The sequence below is a fragment of the Acipenser ruthenus genome, chromosome 4 (assembly GCF_902713425.1).
Source record: "Acipenser ruthenus chromosome 4, fAciRut3.2 maternal haplotype, whole genome shotgun sequence".
NCBI classification, from domain to species: Eukaryota; Metazoa; Chordata; class Actinopteri; order Acipenseriformes; family Acipenseridae; genus Acipenser; species Acipenser ruthenus.
Window position 1 is genome coordinate 72,069,713 of NC_081192.1, and position 14,579 is coordinate 72,084,291.

At 39.2% G+C, this 14,579-nt stretch overlaps 1 long non-coding RNA gene across 1 annotated transcript; it reads right to left on the reverse strand.

The window, feature by feature from the left end:
• Window positions 1-1,323: 1,323 nt before the first annotated feature.
• Window positions 1,324-1,763, reverse strand: LOC131737060 (uncharacterized). Its single transcript, XR_009328625.1, has 3 exons — window positions 1,653-1,763; window positions 1,486-1,561; window positions 1,324-1,404 (listed from the first exon to the last, which is right to left on the reverse strand). It is a non-coding gene; the product is annotated as an uncharacterized LOC131737060 (long non-coding RNA).
• Between the last annotated feature and the right edge of the window lie 12,816 nt (window positions 1,764-14,579).

Genomic DNA, 14,579 nt, shown 5'->3' on the forward strand with positions numbered 1-14,579 from the left:
GAAGTCAGTCGAATGAAATCCAGCGACAGAAATACAGCACCCCTGTCACAGATGAGAGGAGGACTTGCATAAACACAACTAGTGATGAACCTAATGATCCTTCTGAACCCGGTCAGATGAACCAGTGTAAGAGAGAAAAGAACCTCCATGGGTACAAGCCTGGAGTTAAATGGCCAAGAATTTCTGAGACAGCATGGGACACAGTAAACACAGATCTCTGTTTTGTGTTGGAAACGTTAGGTGGAACAGTCAAAAAGAAGCTGGATACATTTTTTCAGAAAGCCGGTATTCCAGGTTTCCCAGGATGCTTAGAGCACATCAGTGTGATCTGGCAGCAAATTCAAACAGCAAAAAAATGAGAGGAAGGAGCTCCAAGTGACATTCCTGGATTTAGCTAATACATACGGTTTCGTACCACATGAGTTTCTTTGGACAGCATTCGATTTTTTCAGTGGACCGAGGACAATAACAAACTTAGTGAAAGCATACTTCGGAGATTTGCAATTTTGTTTTTCAACTTCAGAAGTCACCACTACATGGCAATGTCTAGAAACTGGAATAACGTAATAAACACTTTTTTTGTTATTATGAAAAACAGAAATATATTATTTCAATAGAACATAAATAACAATTTGTTTACAATTGTAGCATTATAACAATATAAATAACAAAATGACATACTTTCCCCCCCCTAATGGCAGCATTATATAAGTATAAATAACATATTTATTTTTTTACAATTGCAGCATTATAACAACAGTGCAACAAAAAGTCATCACTTTTTAAAAATTATTTTTTGTGCTATAGATTTCAAAGCAATTTTACAATCACGTCATACAGGGTGATTGATGTGGTAATTTTAGTTTCTATCTTGCACTGTTTCGGGTACTGGTTTGTATCGCTGTAATATGCATGATTATTTGTGAAGTGTTCTTCATCAGCAGAAGAAATCAGTTCCTTACAACCCCTTGTAACATCAAAGAAATAAATACCCTCATTTCATTCTCTTCAGTGACCTGGCATCCATTTTTTACTCCCATTTTTTACTCTGGTCTGTCAAGCACATTTCTTAGGGACTGCTGCCATCTGCTAGCGAAAAACAAAACTGCAGACTATTGTACCATACAGTCTGCTTATTTATTTACTGGAGCACGTCAAAAAGACGTGTTAAACTTTGCAGATGCACATACAACCCCTGCACGCTATTCACAGGAGTGACAAATTTGGACTCGCTTGCACTCCACGTAGAAATCACGGGATAAGCTGCTGGGTGGTTAAGGGCAGAGCATAAAATAAGCTGTCATAGAAATTTATCAAACATGCTGGATATTTAGCCAAAGAAAGACACAACACAGGAGTGGTATACTGTCTGTTTTCAATCTCCCTGGAAGCAAGTGATTGTATCTGTGGAAAGAAACAAAAAGACCATTACCAGGGAAAACCACAAGTGGCAACTATACAACAAACAGGGTTGAAAATACTTACCTTTGGTTGTTACTGGGAGCTTTCACTGCCACCTTGTTGCTCCCTGGAAAACCTTCACCTGGACCTTCAGGAAGACCTAGAGGTTTGGCAACAAGTGAGATTGAAACAGGAAAACACCTGGTGGCGGGACTTGAACGAAAGTACTTACCTGTACATAATAAACACACCTGGTGGCTGACAGTGAAACTGCATACAGTCTAGGTTTTACATTTGACAAACTACCACTATCTGTGTGCTAGTTCTAGTCCTATTCATTGTTTTCCTGTTGCTGCACTTTGGGAATCTACATCTGCATGATGATTGCATGTAATACAGTAATATAGCTAGATAACTCACTATGCCCCAACACTATTGGCTGTCTGTTTAAACTGCATTTTACACAGGCTTTGTGGTTGACAGTGAGAAGAATGCAACTGAAGTTTCCTGATGGCTGTTATGTTATTTTATTTAAGTTGAGATGATTAGGGGGAACTTTCTGTGATTTGCCTTTTTGTAACATTGCTGTTCTGTGGAGCCATCTGGAAATGTACAGCACATGGGATTAGGGGTATGCTGATTCACACAGTGAACTGTGAAATTTTTCTTGATGATTTGATTATCGATACAATGACCCCTGTATCTATACACTTTTTATTTTGTTTTTATTTTAAGTAAAATGTTGTCTGCTAACATAACATAAACATGGGCATGCATGAATTTGTAGCTACACTGATAATTAGAGAATAGTATTTTATTATCATGTACTCTAGCAGCCTCACCTGCCATTGTTTTTGTCAAGTCCGCCGCCATCTGAGCGAAACGGAAGCTGAACGGAGGAGGGTTATTAACGTTGATTAATGTTGCGGTGTTGAAATTTGACCTGTTCTGGACTCGCCTCATGTTCTATAAGAGTCACGGCTGTGTGTAAAATGTGTAAGGCTCGAATTTGAAGGGCTCTGGACACTGACAAAAATGGTTGCAAATGCGACAAAAAAAATGTCAACAGTTTTTCCTGGGTTAGGCGCATTGGCGTCTATAACACAAAAATGCTGCCTCTCCCTTTCAAAAGCATGTGTCAATATTTATGACTGCGCTATGACGTTGGTCTGGGAAAAAACACATATTGCATGTTTTAATAAACTGAAGTGCGAGGATGGTAACAAATACATTAAGAATAATAACAACTTCATCAAATACAGATGCTTGTCAGCGCAGATAGGTGCTGTATTAACACCAACAGAATACAGTAACCCCAGTTTCATGCAACAGTTGTGATGGTGACCAAACATGTGCGAGTTGTTGTATTTTAAGCAATTGAATATGGTAGCAACTAACTTGCTCCTAAAGTGGCACCCAATAATTAAATGTGGCAACCAATTTTTTTTCTGGCCTGGAGCCATTGGCTCCTAAGACAAAAACTTTGTCTGGAGCCCTGATTTGTACTTTTGTTTTAAAGAAATGTATTTTAAAAAATAAACAGGAAACAAAAGCAAAACCGGCCGTGAAGCTTATTTGACCAAAAATGTTTTACAAGTGTTATTGCAATCACTTGCACATGCAAATGAGACAATTGTCTGATTTTTATCTTTCATGCTTAATTTACTGTTTCGTGATAAGTATCGTATCGTGACCCTTGTATCGTAACATTAAGACACTGCCGATACCCAGCCCTACATGCGATCCAGTTGGAGAGAGGAGAGGTTCTCAGGTAATTTATATTCTGATGTATAAGTCCATGGCATTGCAATACACCCCAGTCCCACAACAGTCTGTCGAATCCAGCTGGTATCACCAAAGTTACAGCTTGTGTTCATAATTAATCAGCATCTCGGTGAATATAGTGGCATTTATTAAATCAACTTAAACAGTAATTGATCTTTGCATTGCTGTGTAACACATTTTTAGATATATTGACAGCCAATGCACTTCAATTAAATGTTCATTAACTGAACAACTTGTCCAGATTTATCCGATTTTTGGTTTTTAAAATATATAGTTGCCTACTTGTTTCCTCAATATATATATATTGAGAGACAGGGCACAAGGCCCTGTGGAAAAAAAATACATTATTGTTAATTAATTACGGTCAGCTGGCGAAGATTGCAAATTGCAGCCAGCAGCAATGTATTTAAAAACAGCAGGCAGTCTACTCAGGGCTCTGCTGTGGGAAGAGTGTGTTCAGTCGTTTTCAAAGGTACTGTATGAAGCCTTTTTTGTTTTGTGTGTGTGAAACTCTGTTTTGTCAACCGGTAAACAGCTTACCTGTCCGGTTATTTAGATAGATTCCTGAATTGTATAGTTAGTGCTCGAAGAGAGCTAGGTTTTTGTTTTCAGAAACCAGGGACCTCCTGGTTACAAGCCCCTTTCTTTAACCATTGGACCACACAGCCTCCTTGATGAGGACAGCAACAGCATGTTTTGCCAAGTTTGTGTTTCTAAAAAGATAAAAAACATTCACGGTCAGGTTCAAAACTACCTTGGAACGAAATGCTGTTTTTGAGAAGGATGCCGGTACCACACTGATGAAAATGCTCCACTAGGCAATGAACCACAGTAAAACATAATGTAAACATATCTGTTTGCTTGACCAAAACATAGTCGTGCCTGGCTTATTAGTTATGTCTGAACTGCCAAGTGGTGAGCGATTAGTTTTGGACTGGAGGGAGAGAGAGAGAGCGAGAGAGAGAGAGAGAGAGAGAGAGAGAGAGAGAGAGAGAGAGAGAGAGAGATTTGCGTTCAATAAGCAAAGTGCTCTCTCGTGGTGCCCCGTAACATATATTAGCACTATTGAACGGTATGTCAGGAGCGAGCAGTTTCACAATAGCAGGTAAGAAATCGCCATGTATTAAAACAGTTACTTTAAGCGAGTTTTGCAATTTTTGTGTAATATTTTAAATGTAAATTACTACTACTGTATTTTTGTAATGTAAAGTTACTGACACTTATTATTGAGGCATGATTCATATTTGTCAACTTATAAATAGTCCATGCTTCCTTTTCTAATTCAATCGTCACTTTAAAAAAATATATATATCATATTCAGTATAAAACCAAAATGACATACAAATCCATATTTGAAAAAATCAGTTTGCAGCCACTGCACTGATAATGCAGATCGGCCATTTTGAACCTCTGGCGAGGCAGCTCTGGAGTGCGTTCAATAGGCAAGGCGCCCCAAGACGTTACGTGGTTTTTCCTGTTGAACGATGTGCATTTCGTGAGCACTTCACAGCACTAGCGAGTCAAGCTCAGAGTCCATCAGTGCAATGGTTGCAAATGCATTTTTATTAAAATACATTTTTACACAGAGAAAAAAAACTGTTGTAATATGTATTCATGATGTGTTAATAAGAAGTCTTTATTATTTCGTTAACCTTTGAGTGTGTAGTATTATTGCTTGTATTAAGTGGGGTTTAACATTACTAGTGACAAATTATGTTTGTATTTTATGTTATTTTATATAGGGAGCGAACGTCTGGAGCTATGTGCATGTGCTGGTTTTAATTTTATTTATTTAACAGGTATGATCCCATACTCGGTGTACGTGTGAAGCAGCGTGGCGAAGGATCTTGTAGCAGCTACCATCGTGTCTGCTACATATGCAGCAATTTCGCCTCAACAGACTGTGGCAAAGTGGCTGAGTGGAAACAGGTGCAGGGGTGATGCAGTGCGGTAATGAACAGACAGAGGTTTAATCTGGTTTGGAAAGTGATTCTTTATTTTTGTATCCAGGTCTGGTGACAAACAACAATAATAAACAATACCGGGTTTGCAGACCCAAACAATAACAATAAACAACACATATCCGTCCCACAATAATACATACATGGTCACCAGTCCTGGGTGAGTGTGGTAGTGCTCATGGTGGGTGATACAGTTTTTTTTTTGTGACAGTAGTGCAGTGCTGGCCCTCGGCGACAGCTCCAGAATCGTGTTAGCCATCTAGTGCAGTGTTACAAACAAGACTATTACACACAGACAAACAAACAAAGAACACTCACAATACTGTTTTCACGGTTTACGGGGTCTCTCTTAGTCCTTCTCAGTTTCATGCACAAAAACCAAAACAAAGGAACAGATTACCATTCTCCATCCCCTTTTATGCTGTCACACATGACCCCTTGGTAAACGAGTGCAACCGCCTCCCCAATCTGCAGCTGCCACGTCGTTTCCCTTCCCAGTCAATGCGTTCTTGCAACGGAGTCTCGCCTTCTTCCAGACTGGCCGACTTGCCGACCCTGGGAAAGAACTGTCAGACCAGCCCGTCCAAAGAACTCTGTTCTTGCTGCTTAGCGCCCTCACAGGTTGGGAGGGAGATTTACAACCAAGAATCATTGTATTTCTGTCACATAGACAAACAACCACTGACATATGTCAACTGCTTCAGGCTGACCTGGAAGGAGACATGTGGAGAGCACACTGTTTGCTCTTGGCACTAAGGTACGCGCACCAACACAGAATAGGCACCTCTACGTAAATCATACGGGAACATATTCTGTCAACGTCCAAGTAGTGTGTGATCTGTGATGCCAACAACTACATCACAAATGAGTATGCAAACTATCATTGCTCCGCTCATGACTTGTTTATCCTCACTAATTCGCAGGATGACAGTCTGAGAGGCTGGTTGATAAGGGACAACGGGTATCCACTGAAGCATTGGTTACTGACGCCACTGCTCAACCCCACGACCCCTGTCGAACAGAGGTATAACCGTACCTTTAAATTTGCTTGTACTATAATTTTAGCGAACATTTGGAATCCTCATAATGTGATTCCGATGTTTGGATGTCTCTGGGGGAACACTACAGTACACTCCTCAGAAGGTTAGCAATATTATCCTGGCTTGTTGTGTTTTAATGGATGAACAGAGGAAAGATTACAGGGTTTGAGGGAAGCAGATGCTGAACTTGAAGCCTCAGTGTTGGAGGTTGCAGATGCTGCAAGTGCCAGGCAGGTCAGACAACTCCTTATAGAAAGGGGTTCACATAACTGATACTCAGGTAAAAAAAAAAAAAATTGCGGACTTGTTTAATTATAGTTTTTTAAGACGTAAATGCGTACTGTCGGCATATTTCTTTTTAATAGGAAAGCATTTACAATAAAGGCAGCGACGGTGCTCACGGTTCGAAGGTGAGCTATACATGTCTAACTCCCGATTCTAAATTTTTTGCCTCCCCCCAGTCTCTCGCTCGCTCAGAAAGTAAAACAGAAAAAAAAATGTATACAACTTAATTTTGCTCATAGATCACTTTTTTAATTTCATATTCATTCTCCTCCTCCAGGCTGCTAAAGAAAAGTTTTAGCCTTGCTTGAGGGGCTTGGTCATCATCTTCACTTGGGCTGCTGGACTTTAAAAATGTTTGCGCTTTTGTCTTCCTAATTTTTTTTTTTGGTTTCAAAATATGTGCACAGGTGCTCTTAAAGGTAATTTCAAAAGACATAATTCTTACTGACTGAGTACTAAATGAACTTTGTTTTTACATTTTTGTTCAGAAACAACAGGTAAGTAAAATGTTGTCATGTATATAAATACTGTGGTTGTGTTGAATTCTAAACAATAAAACATATTGACCCCCTCACTAAAGAAAATGTGCCCCTTAAATTTTGGTAGGCGACCAAATTGACCCTCAATCAGTAATCCTGGAGCAAACACTGCATTTCAACAACATTTTTTACTAGCCTCATGGGTGATTTATCAGGTTGGTCCATCTGGCAAAATTACGTAAGTGAAGTAATTTCTGATTTTCTTTTCCTACAAACAAGTGGTCTAAAACGGCTCAGAAATAATCTGAGCATGTACAACTCCAGAGATTTTCCCATTTGTATAGCTTTTGTTTTTAATCATTTACAAAAAATTTATAAATACAAAATTGAAAACATAAGGAATATATGCTTTGAACCTTTGTGGTTAGGTTCTCCCTTTATTTATTGCACAAAAAACGTACGTGTGTGTGTGTGTGTGTGTATGCTTGTGTATGTCAGTCTATCAGTATGCACTGTGCGTCCCTGTTAAATGTGTTGTGTGTGTGTGGTAGTTGCAGTTTTCATTCTCCTACAGCTTAATCTGCTCTGGAAGAGAAGCCTTGAGAGAAATGTGGATGCAGACCAGTGAGAGAGAGAGAGAGCATTAAAATAGCGGGGCACTCAGGTAGTGCAACATTAGCCGCAGTGTTAGTGCCATCATTTTGGACACAATTCAGTGAGCCCTTTGAGGCCTAAGAGGCATAAAAGACAGGGATTATTAAAGAGATTTATCAGGAGACTGCTTCTCTCACTGGACACATGCATCAAACAGAGCAACAGCAGAGATAATGGCACATACCGCTATCTGGGGATTTGCTTTTTTTTTTTTTTCTAACACTGTATTTATTAGAGGCGGTATTCCAGAAAATTTAGATTTTACTTTTTAATCTAAAAATAAAATTACACATAATCAAAACTTGAGCAAAAATTAAAACTCTTTAGCCAGGATGACTTTATTTTTCATGGCTTTTGACTGGGCTTTTTCTATACTAGAGACCTTTTATGCCCAAAACTGGCAACCTCCAGCCATGGCACTTCTAAAAGGGAGGGTTTGAATTAAAGTACTTATTAGAACACTGTAAAAAAAAAATAAACAATACTCTAAAAGTTGTCAGTCCAAACTGGTTATTTATTTATATGTTTTTTACATTCTTTCACTGGACATGCAAAAAATGAAATAAAAATGTGATGTCCAGATTACAAGATAAATTATCTCAGGATAATATTGAGATCTTGACTGTAGAAAGATGCCATTCGAAGATATTTAGTTAAATGGTGCATGGTGTTGACTTTCTATTGGGTGCAGACAGATCACTGACCAGCTGCAATGTACAAGTTCCAGCCACAAGCATCACAAATACCAACATTCAAATTGACTTGTGGGATTGGACAGTTTCAGTAATGCTTCCTTTGGTCTGTTATCAGCTAATGTAAAAAAAGGGATGAGTGTCTACTATCAGCAATTATGATTTAAAAATATATAATCATGAAGTGCATTGACAGATACAGGCATGGTTTTGCTGGACAGCCATTGTTTATCACTTACATTCTTAGTTCCTGACAATGTCTTTCAAATCATTTTGTGACAGGATAAAGTTAAATTGAAAAGTCCTGTTTAATTAAAGAAACTGCTGTTCTTGGACCAGTGTAAATTTCAGCTTGAACCTGCCCTGAATAGCTAATTATGTGTGCTGACGAAAGGTTGCCAATTACCACAGTAGTGGAGCGAGAAATAGTGCAAGTGTCAGCAGTCTCCATGAGATGAAACATGCAAAGCCTGTTTTTCAGAAGGTAATCAACGTTGGCCCACAGTTGCAGCCTTTCATTCCTCTCCTTGCAGCTGGCACGCTTGTGTAAAAGCTCACAATGGCCATTCTTTCAATAGCAGTCTCTCTGACAAGTTCTATTCATTTGGGCATTTTCTCTTCTTAAGGACCACATTCCATATATTGCGGCTGAGGGATAAGCCTTGGCTGTATATTGGGCGTTTCCCAAGATGCATTAAATTCAACTACCAGTAAATTAAAGTCTGCTCCCCTTGAATCTTCTTTCAAATTGCTAATCGGATGCTGTGATTCTGTGTGTATATGCCACGACAGATTCACTTGCTGCTTATCTGCAGTCCCCAAACTGGATTTACAGATTTCAATCCTTGCACTCCGGTTGTGCTATAAGGTAACTTCATGGCAGCTATACTTTCACGTTCAAGCCTCAATAATATGGTTCAATTCAAGTCTAAGAGCTGACTTTTGCCCGTAAATGTCAGGAGTGCATTACCACTAACTAGGGATTATTTCACTCAAGTTTAATCAAGTTTTAAAGATGGGTTTGTTAGACCAGATATTGCCTAAAAAGCCACACGTTTTTTTAAAATAGTCTTTAACATGCTTGAAACATATACTTTATGTAAGTAGAAAAAGAGAAACAATGGACATAAGCACTAAAATAACAACAAAGCCAATTGCTTATGACCATAAGAAGAACATTTATTTACGAGGACATTCAGCCCATGTATGCTCGTCCGGTGATTACTAGCTGATTGTATTGTATTGTTAGGGTTTAAGATTTTAAAAACATCAATCAAGTACCCCCCCCCCCCCCCATTTTTTTACATTTATTTTATGTTCACTGGGGAGGGTTATATTTTGAGGCCTTGCGAACGTACAGTATGCACTTTTTTATTTATTTATTTTTTTCGTCTGTGAGGTTAAAGTATTTTGATTAGAACAGTTCTCAGGATGCATCAAAACATAAAAATGCCAAAGTTCTGGAAAATAACAGAAACACCAGTTAATTTTCCTTTTGGCTGGTATAAAAAATAAAAGCCCAAATAACACTGATTTGTGGCCATCTACAAAAAGCCAAGCAGTAATACCTCTTTTCCACTCTACAACTGAGCCATGCCAGGGCCGTACCTAGCTCTCACGGTTTGGTTAACGAGAGCCTGGGTTGTTTTTCTACTGTAGGCCTGAGCTGTGCTACTGACATCACATGCAGCAAAAGACAGTTGTTATTAATTATTGTTATTAATTAACTCACTTTGAAAAAAGATGTGCAAACAAATGGTGTTCAAATATGACTAGACAAAGGGTACAGCTGTATCTTGTATCACTATATTTTGTAAATATATTAATGAATTTTTTATAATCCACACATTTTACTGATTACATCGACTTAATAAAGATCAATTAGTTTTGTTGTCGGGGGAAAAAAGAAGGTTTTAAAAATATGATTTGCCAAAGATATCCCATTTTAAGGATAGTCGTCTTTTTATTTTTTCTAGAGTTGTTTTATGTTTGGGTGGTTTAAAAAAAAAAAAAAAAAGCAGCTGCGTGAGCACAACGAGAGCCGTAGTTGTATGTATGGTACAAAAAAGTATCGTGACACGCCCAGCAGAGCCCTGATACTGGTACATAACTGTTTGCAAAACCAGGAATGGACTTGATGCAAACAAACTGACTTGATGAATTCTTCTGCAGAAAGGCCCCTTGCACAGTGCAGAGAGCAAAAGCTCTGACTGGTGGTGTGTTAAACATGCTTGTCAAAGACATGAGACCTTTATCTATGGTAGACGATGGAGGCTTTCATCAGATACCAGTTACTTGAACCAGGTTACAATATTCCTTCTAGAACACACTTCATAAAGTTAATGGAGAAAAAATATGAAACACTATTCCAAAGGCTAACAACCAGCTTCAAGTCTATTGACAACATGACATTAACAGCCAATATCTGGACAAGCATCTTAACAGAAGCATACCTGGTGTTACCTGTCACTATGTTGGGGAAGATTGGATGCTCAAAGATGTAAATCTTGCCACAAAGCCCCTAGAAGAAAGGCACACAGCTTCTAACATAGCAATTTGGATTGAAGAAGTAGTTGCAAAATATGACATCCCTGCAAGCAAAATACTGGCCTTTGTCCATGACAATGGTGCAAACATAGTGGCGTCTGCCAAAATCCTTGAAGAGAAGCATGGCTGGTCTTCAGTACGCTACACCCTCCAGATAGTTAGAAGCCATGCTTTACAGTAACAAAATATAAACCGAACTATAGGAGCAGCAAGAGCATTTCAGAAAAAGTGAATTGGCCAGTCGCAAACTTAAGGTAAAGCAGCAGCAAATGGGAACCCCTGAGCACAAGTTAATTCAAGATGTGAGCACCAGGTGGAACAGGACCATTTACATGGTCGAGAGACTGCTGGAGCAGTGATGGCTTGTGACTGCAGTTTTGTCTGTTCCTTCCGTAACTCAGAAGGGTAGAAGATACCTTGACCTGCAGCCTGAACAGTGGATTTGTTTTTTTTAACATCCCAGCAATGAAGTACACACTTGACCACGATGTGTTATAAATTACACAACATGATTTTTTCTAATCTGCCAATACCTTAGCCACTATGGTTTTTTTCTTTTGTAACTGCTGCATTAAATGTCAGGTTCATGTATGACGAAAGCAGTATCACTTATTTGCTAATTTACAAAAGACATACAATACCGGTAATACCTTAAATTCAAAAGATAAGTCTGTGCTTTGCCAAAAACTTCCAGGTAGCCATTTCTGGGCTTATTTGTAACCAATGGAAGATCCACTAGCAAGCCAATCAGAAGTGATAGCAGTGGTATGTAAAGACTTCCATGATGCAGTTTTCAGAAACTTGCGTGGTTCTCTATAAATATACCCGGAGTGTCTTTCTAGCAACAAAACGAACATAGGAAAAATAAATAAATAAAAACTAATTTGTCCAATGGGCAAAGTATAACGGCAAAACTTTGTTGTCCCTCACACAAAGGGACACGCCTGCTATTACATGCTCTAGACTAAATGAAGCAGGTAGTTTTATGCCAAATTCATTCATGATTAGATTAGCTGTCCAATTAGACCTGGGGCCCAATTCAGTTTTTTTCTTGGGAAAACAATTCTTGGAAATAGTATATAAATGAAGCCTGTAGCCAAGATCATAAACTGGGCACGACCAGGATTTGAACTAGCAATCCCCTGATTTGCATGATTCACTCCACACAGCAGTGCCTGTTTGGGCGGTATTCAGTATTGTTTTAATGTCATAGACCATTGATTACATATTCACTGGGCTAGGACTTTAACCCTTTGCAGCCTGTGATTCAAACGTAACCGAAACAGCTACTATCCTCAATACTTTTAAACAGGAGTTTTTTTTATTTTTTATATTGCCTCCTCTATGAAACAACTAACTGCCAGGCAGGATATCACCAGAGCTGATCTTATTGATGCTATGCAGGATAAGATGGCGGTCCTTGAGGACAGAAATCGTCCACTTTCTTCAGCAGAAAATTCCAGCAGGGTATCCGACCCTGAAGTCCTCTGATGAAAACCCTTTTCTGTAGTTAAATGGAGCGCATCACGTATACACAGGTGACCCTCGGGATTCAAATAAACCACGCACCATGATATTTCAATGCCGTCGTTACACTGATCGACAACAAGTCCTCCAGGCTGCTCGAAGATCTGCTCCGGTCATCGTATCGGGGCAAAAGCTCTCTTTTTGTGTGGGTTATTCTGCTGTCACCACCACGAAGAGGAGGGACTGGTGAAGTGAGAGTGAAGCTTTGCTCCCAAGGAGTGGACAATTTCTTGGTGTATCCAGCTGTTTTGAAGATTTAATCATAGAGGGAAGCATCTCTCTTTCACTACTCCTTTTTTTTTCTTTGCGCAACGTTTTCAGGATACGATGGGGGCTGTTAATCCCTCTGCTCGCAGGGCCCTGCACTTCACATCCCTTAGCCCAGATGGAACGTCGGTATCGATGGACTAACTCTGCTCTGGATTACTATTTTTTGTACCTTCAAGGTATGGAAGTAGAAACATTTTGCTCCTTTTATGATTGACAGTGACCTGTCAGGTTTGCACATTTACACTTTCTGTTTCTTGACATTAATCTAGTCATTATGTGTGGTCCTCGGGGGGGGGGGGGGGGGGGGGGATGTCTACACTGCAGATGATTGATAACCCTATTAAGAATACTACGACGGTTCATTATTGGTAATTTGGATACATGATTGTGTTAATTTTCGCGATCTTTATTAACTTCTTTGATGTTGATGTTATAGTTGGTGGCAATCTGTACTCTAATTAGTTACTTAAAGATTGAATACATGGGCTACTAGATTATATGCATGCTTTATATGCATACGGTTGTTCAATTTGCAGTTCATTTTTCCTGTTCGCGAGGTGGTTTGGCTCAAAGCAAGTCCCCTGGGTAATCTGGTTCACGTTAACAATTGTTGGAATGGTTGTGAGGTGAGGAGGGAGGCTGGGGGGGGGTGGGGACAGAGTTTAGGGAGGTGGAAGTAGGGAAGGGGAGGCTGGGATTTGATGATAAAGGGGTAGATAGAGAGCAGAACCAGTGAGCGAGAGGGAGTACAGATGTTAATTGTGGCTTGAGCTTTCTGATATGTAGTGTGAGCCCTCATGCTCCCATCTCGGTTTATTTTGCTGAGTTTTATCCTGTGCTGCTGTCCTATAGGATATTGCTATATGATTAGTGCTGAGTCGGGGATCTTTCTCCATGTCATATTTTCTTGCTCTCTGAGTGCTACATCTTTTACACATTCATTCTCCCTTATCTTTATCTCTATTTTTAACCATGGGTAGTGCTGTCATTAATTCCTGAAATTTACGAGGGCAAATCATCCTGTAAAGAGAGCACAGTGCTTCTTTTAAGAGAAAAGGGTGATATTGCATGTCTGCAGGAAGCTCATTTGGTTTTTAGTTCATTTGTATTTCTGTATTGTTGTGATTTTTTTTTCTTCTGATCTGTAATGTCTCCCCCATTTCCCTCTTCCCAAGGGGTGGGGAAAAGAAAGGAAAAATGTATACAAGTAATTGTTCACAAAATAAACAATGAAAAAGCTGCACTTGACCTCCAGCTAACCGCAATAGGGAGCACTGGTATGTTAGCAGGCTGAAAAAAACAGAACTGAAAAACAATAACAAACTAATGAATTGGAATTGTATACTGCACTGCACTCTTTACCTCTGTCCTGTATTGCAGTTTAACAGCCTTTTGAAAGTCACTGAAGGTCAAGGCAGCAGTTCCTTGTACTGTACCTCATAGATGTGTCTTGAAAAGTCATTTCAGAAAAGCATTTCATGTTTGACGACTTTATTGATTTTTTTTCTCCCTCCCTTCCCTTTTCAGAGCGAGATTCACCAGCCAGTTCTGCTTTCTGAGCATGTGAAGTCAATTTCAGCCTTTATTTTTATTCTGCATTTTAAAGGGACAGACTAGGTATTCACCATCATGTGGCACAATATAATATAAAAGTAAATATTTTAAAGCAACTTTGCCACTGACCACACTTAAAGAATCCATACAACAACACTGTAGTTTATGTATAACCAGGGGTTCACATAACTTTTATCATAAGGTTCTCATGTGACAACCAGCACAAATTAGGGGTTTTAATTGATTTAAGATGACTCGATTAATCATGTCTGTGGGTGTTGGTCGATTAAAAAATCATTGATTGATTAATCTAGTCTACCCACGTGCTGTAGTAAAAAGCAGTGCACGAGAAAGAAATCCAGAAAGATAGCAGACAGTATTTCA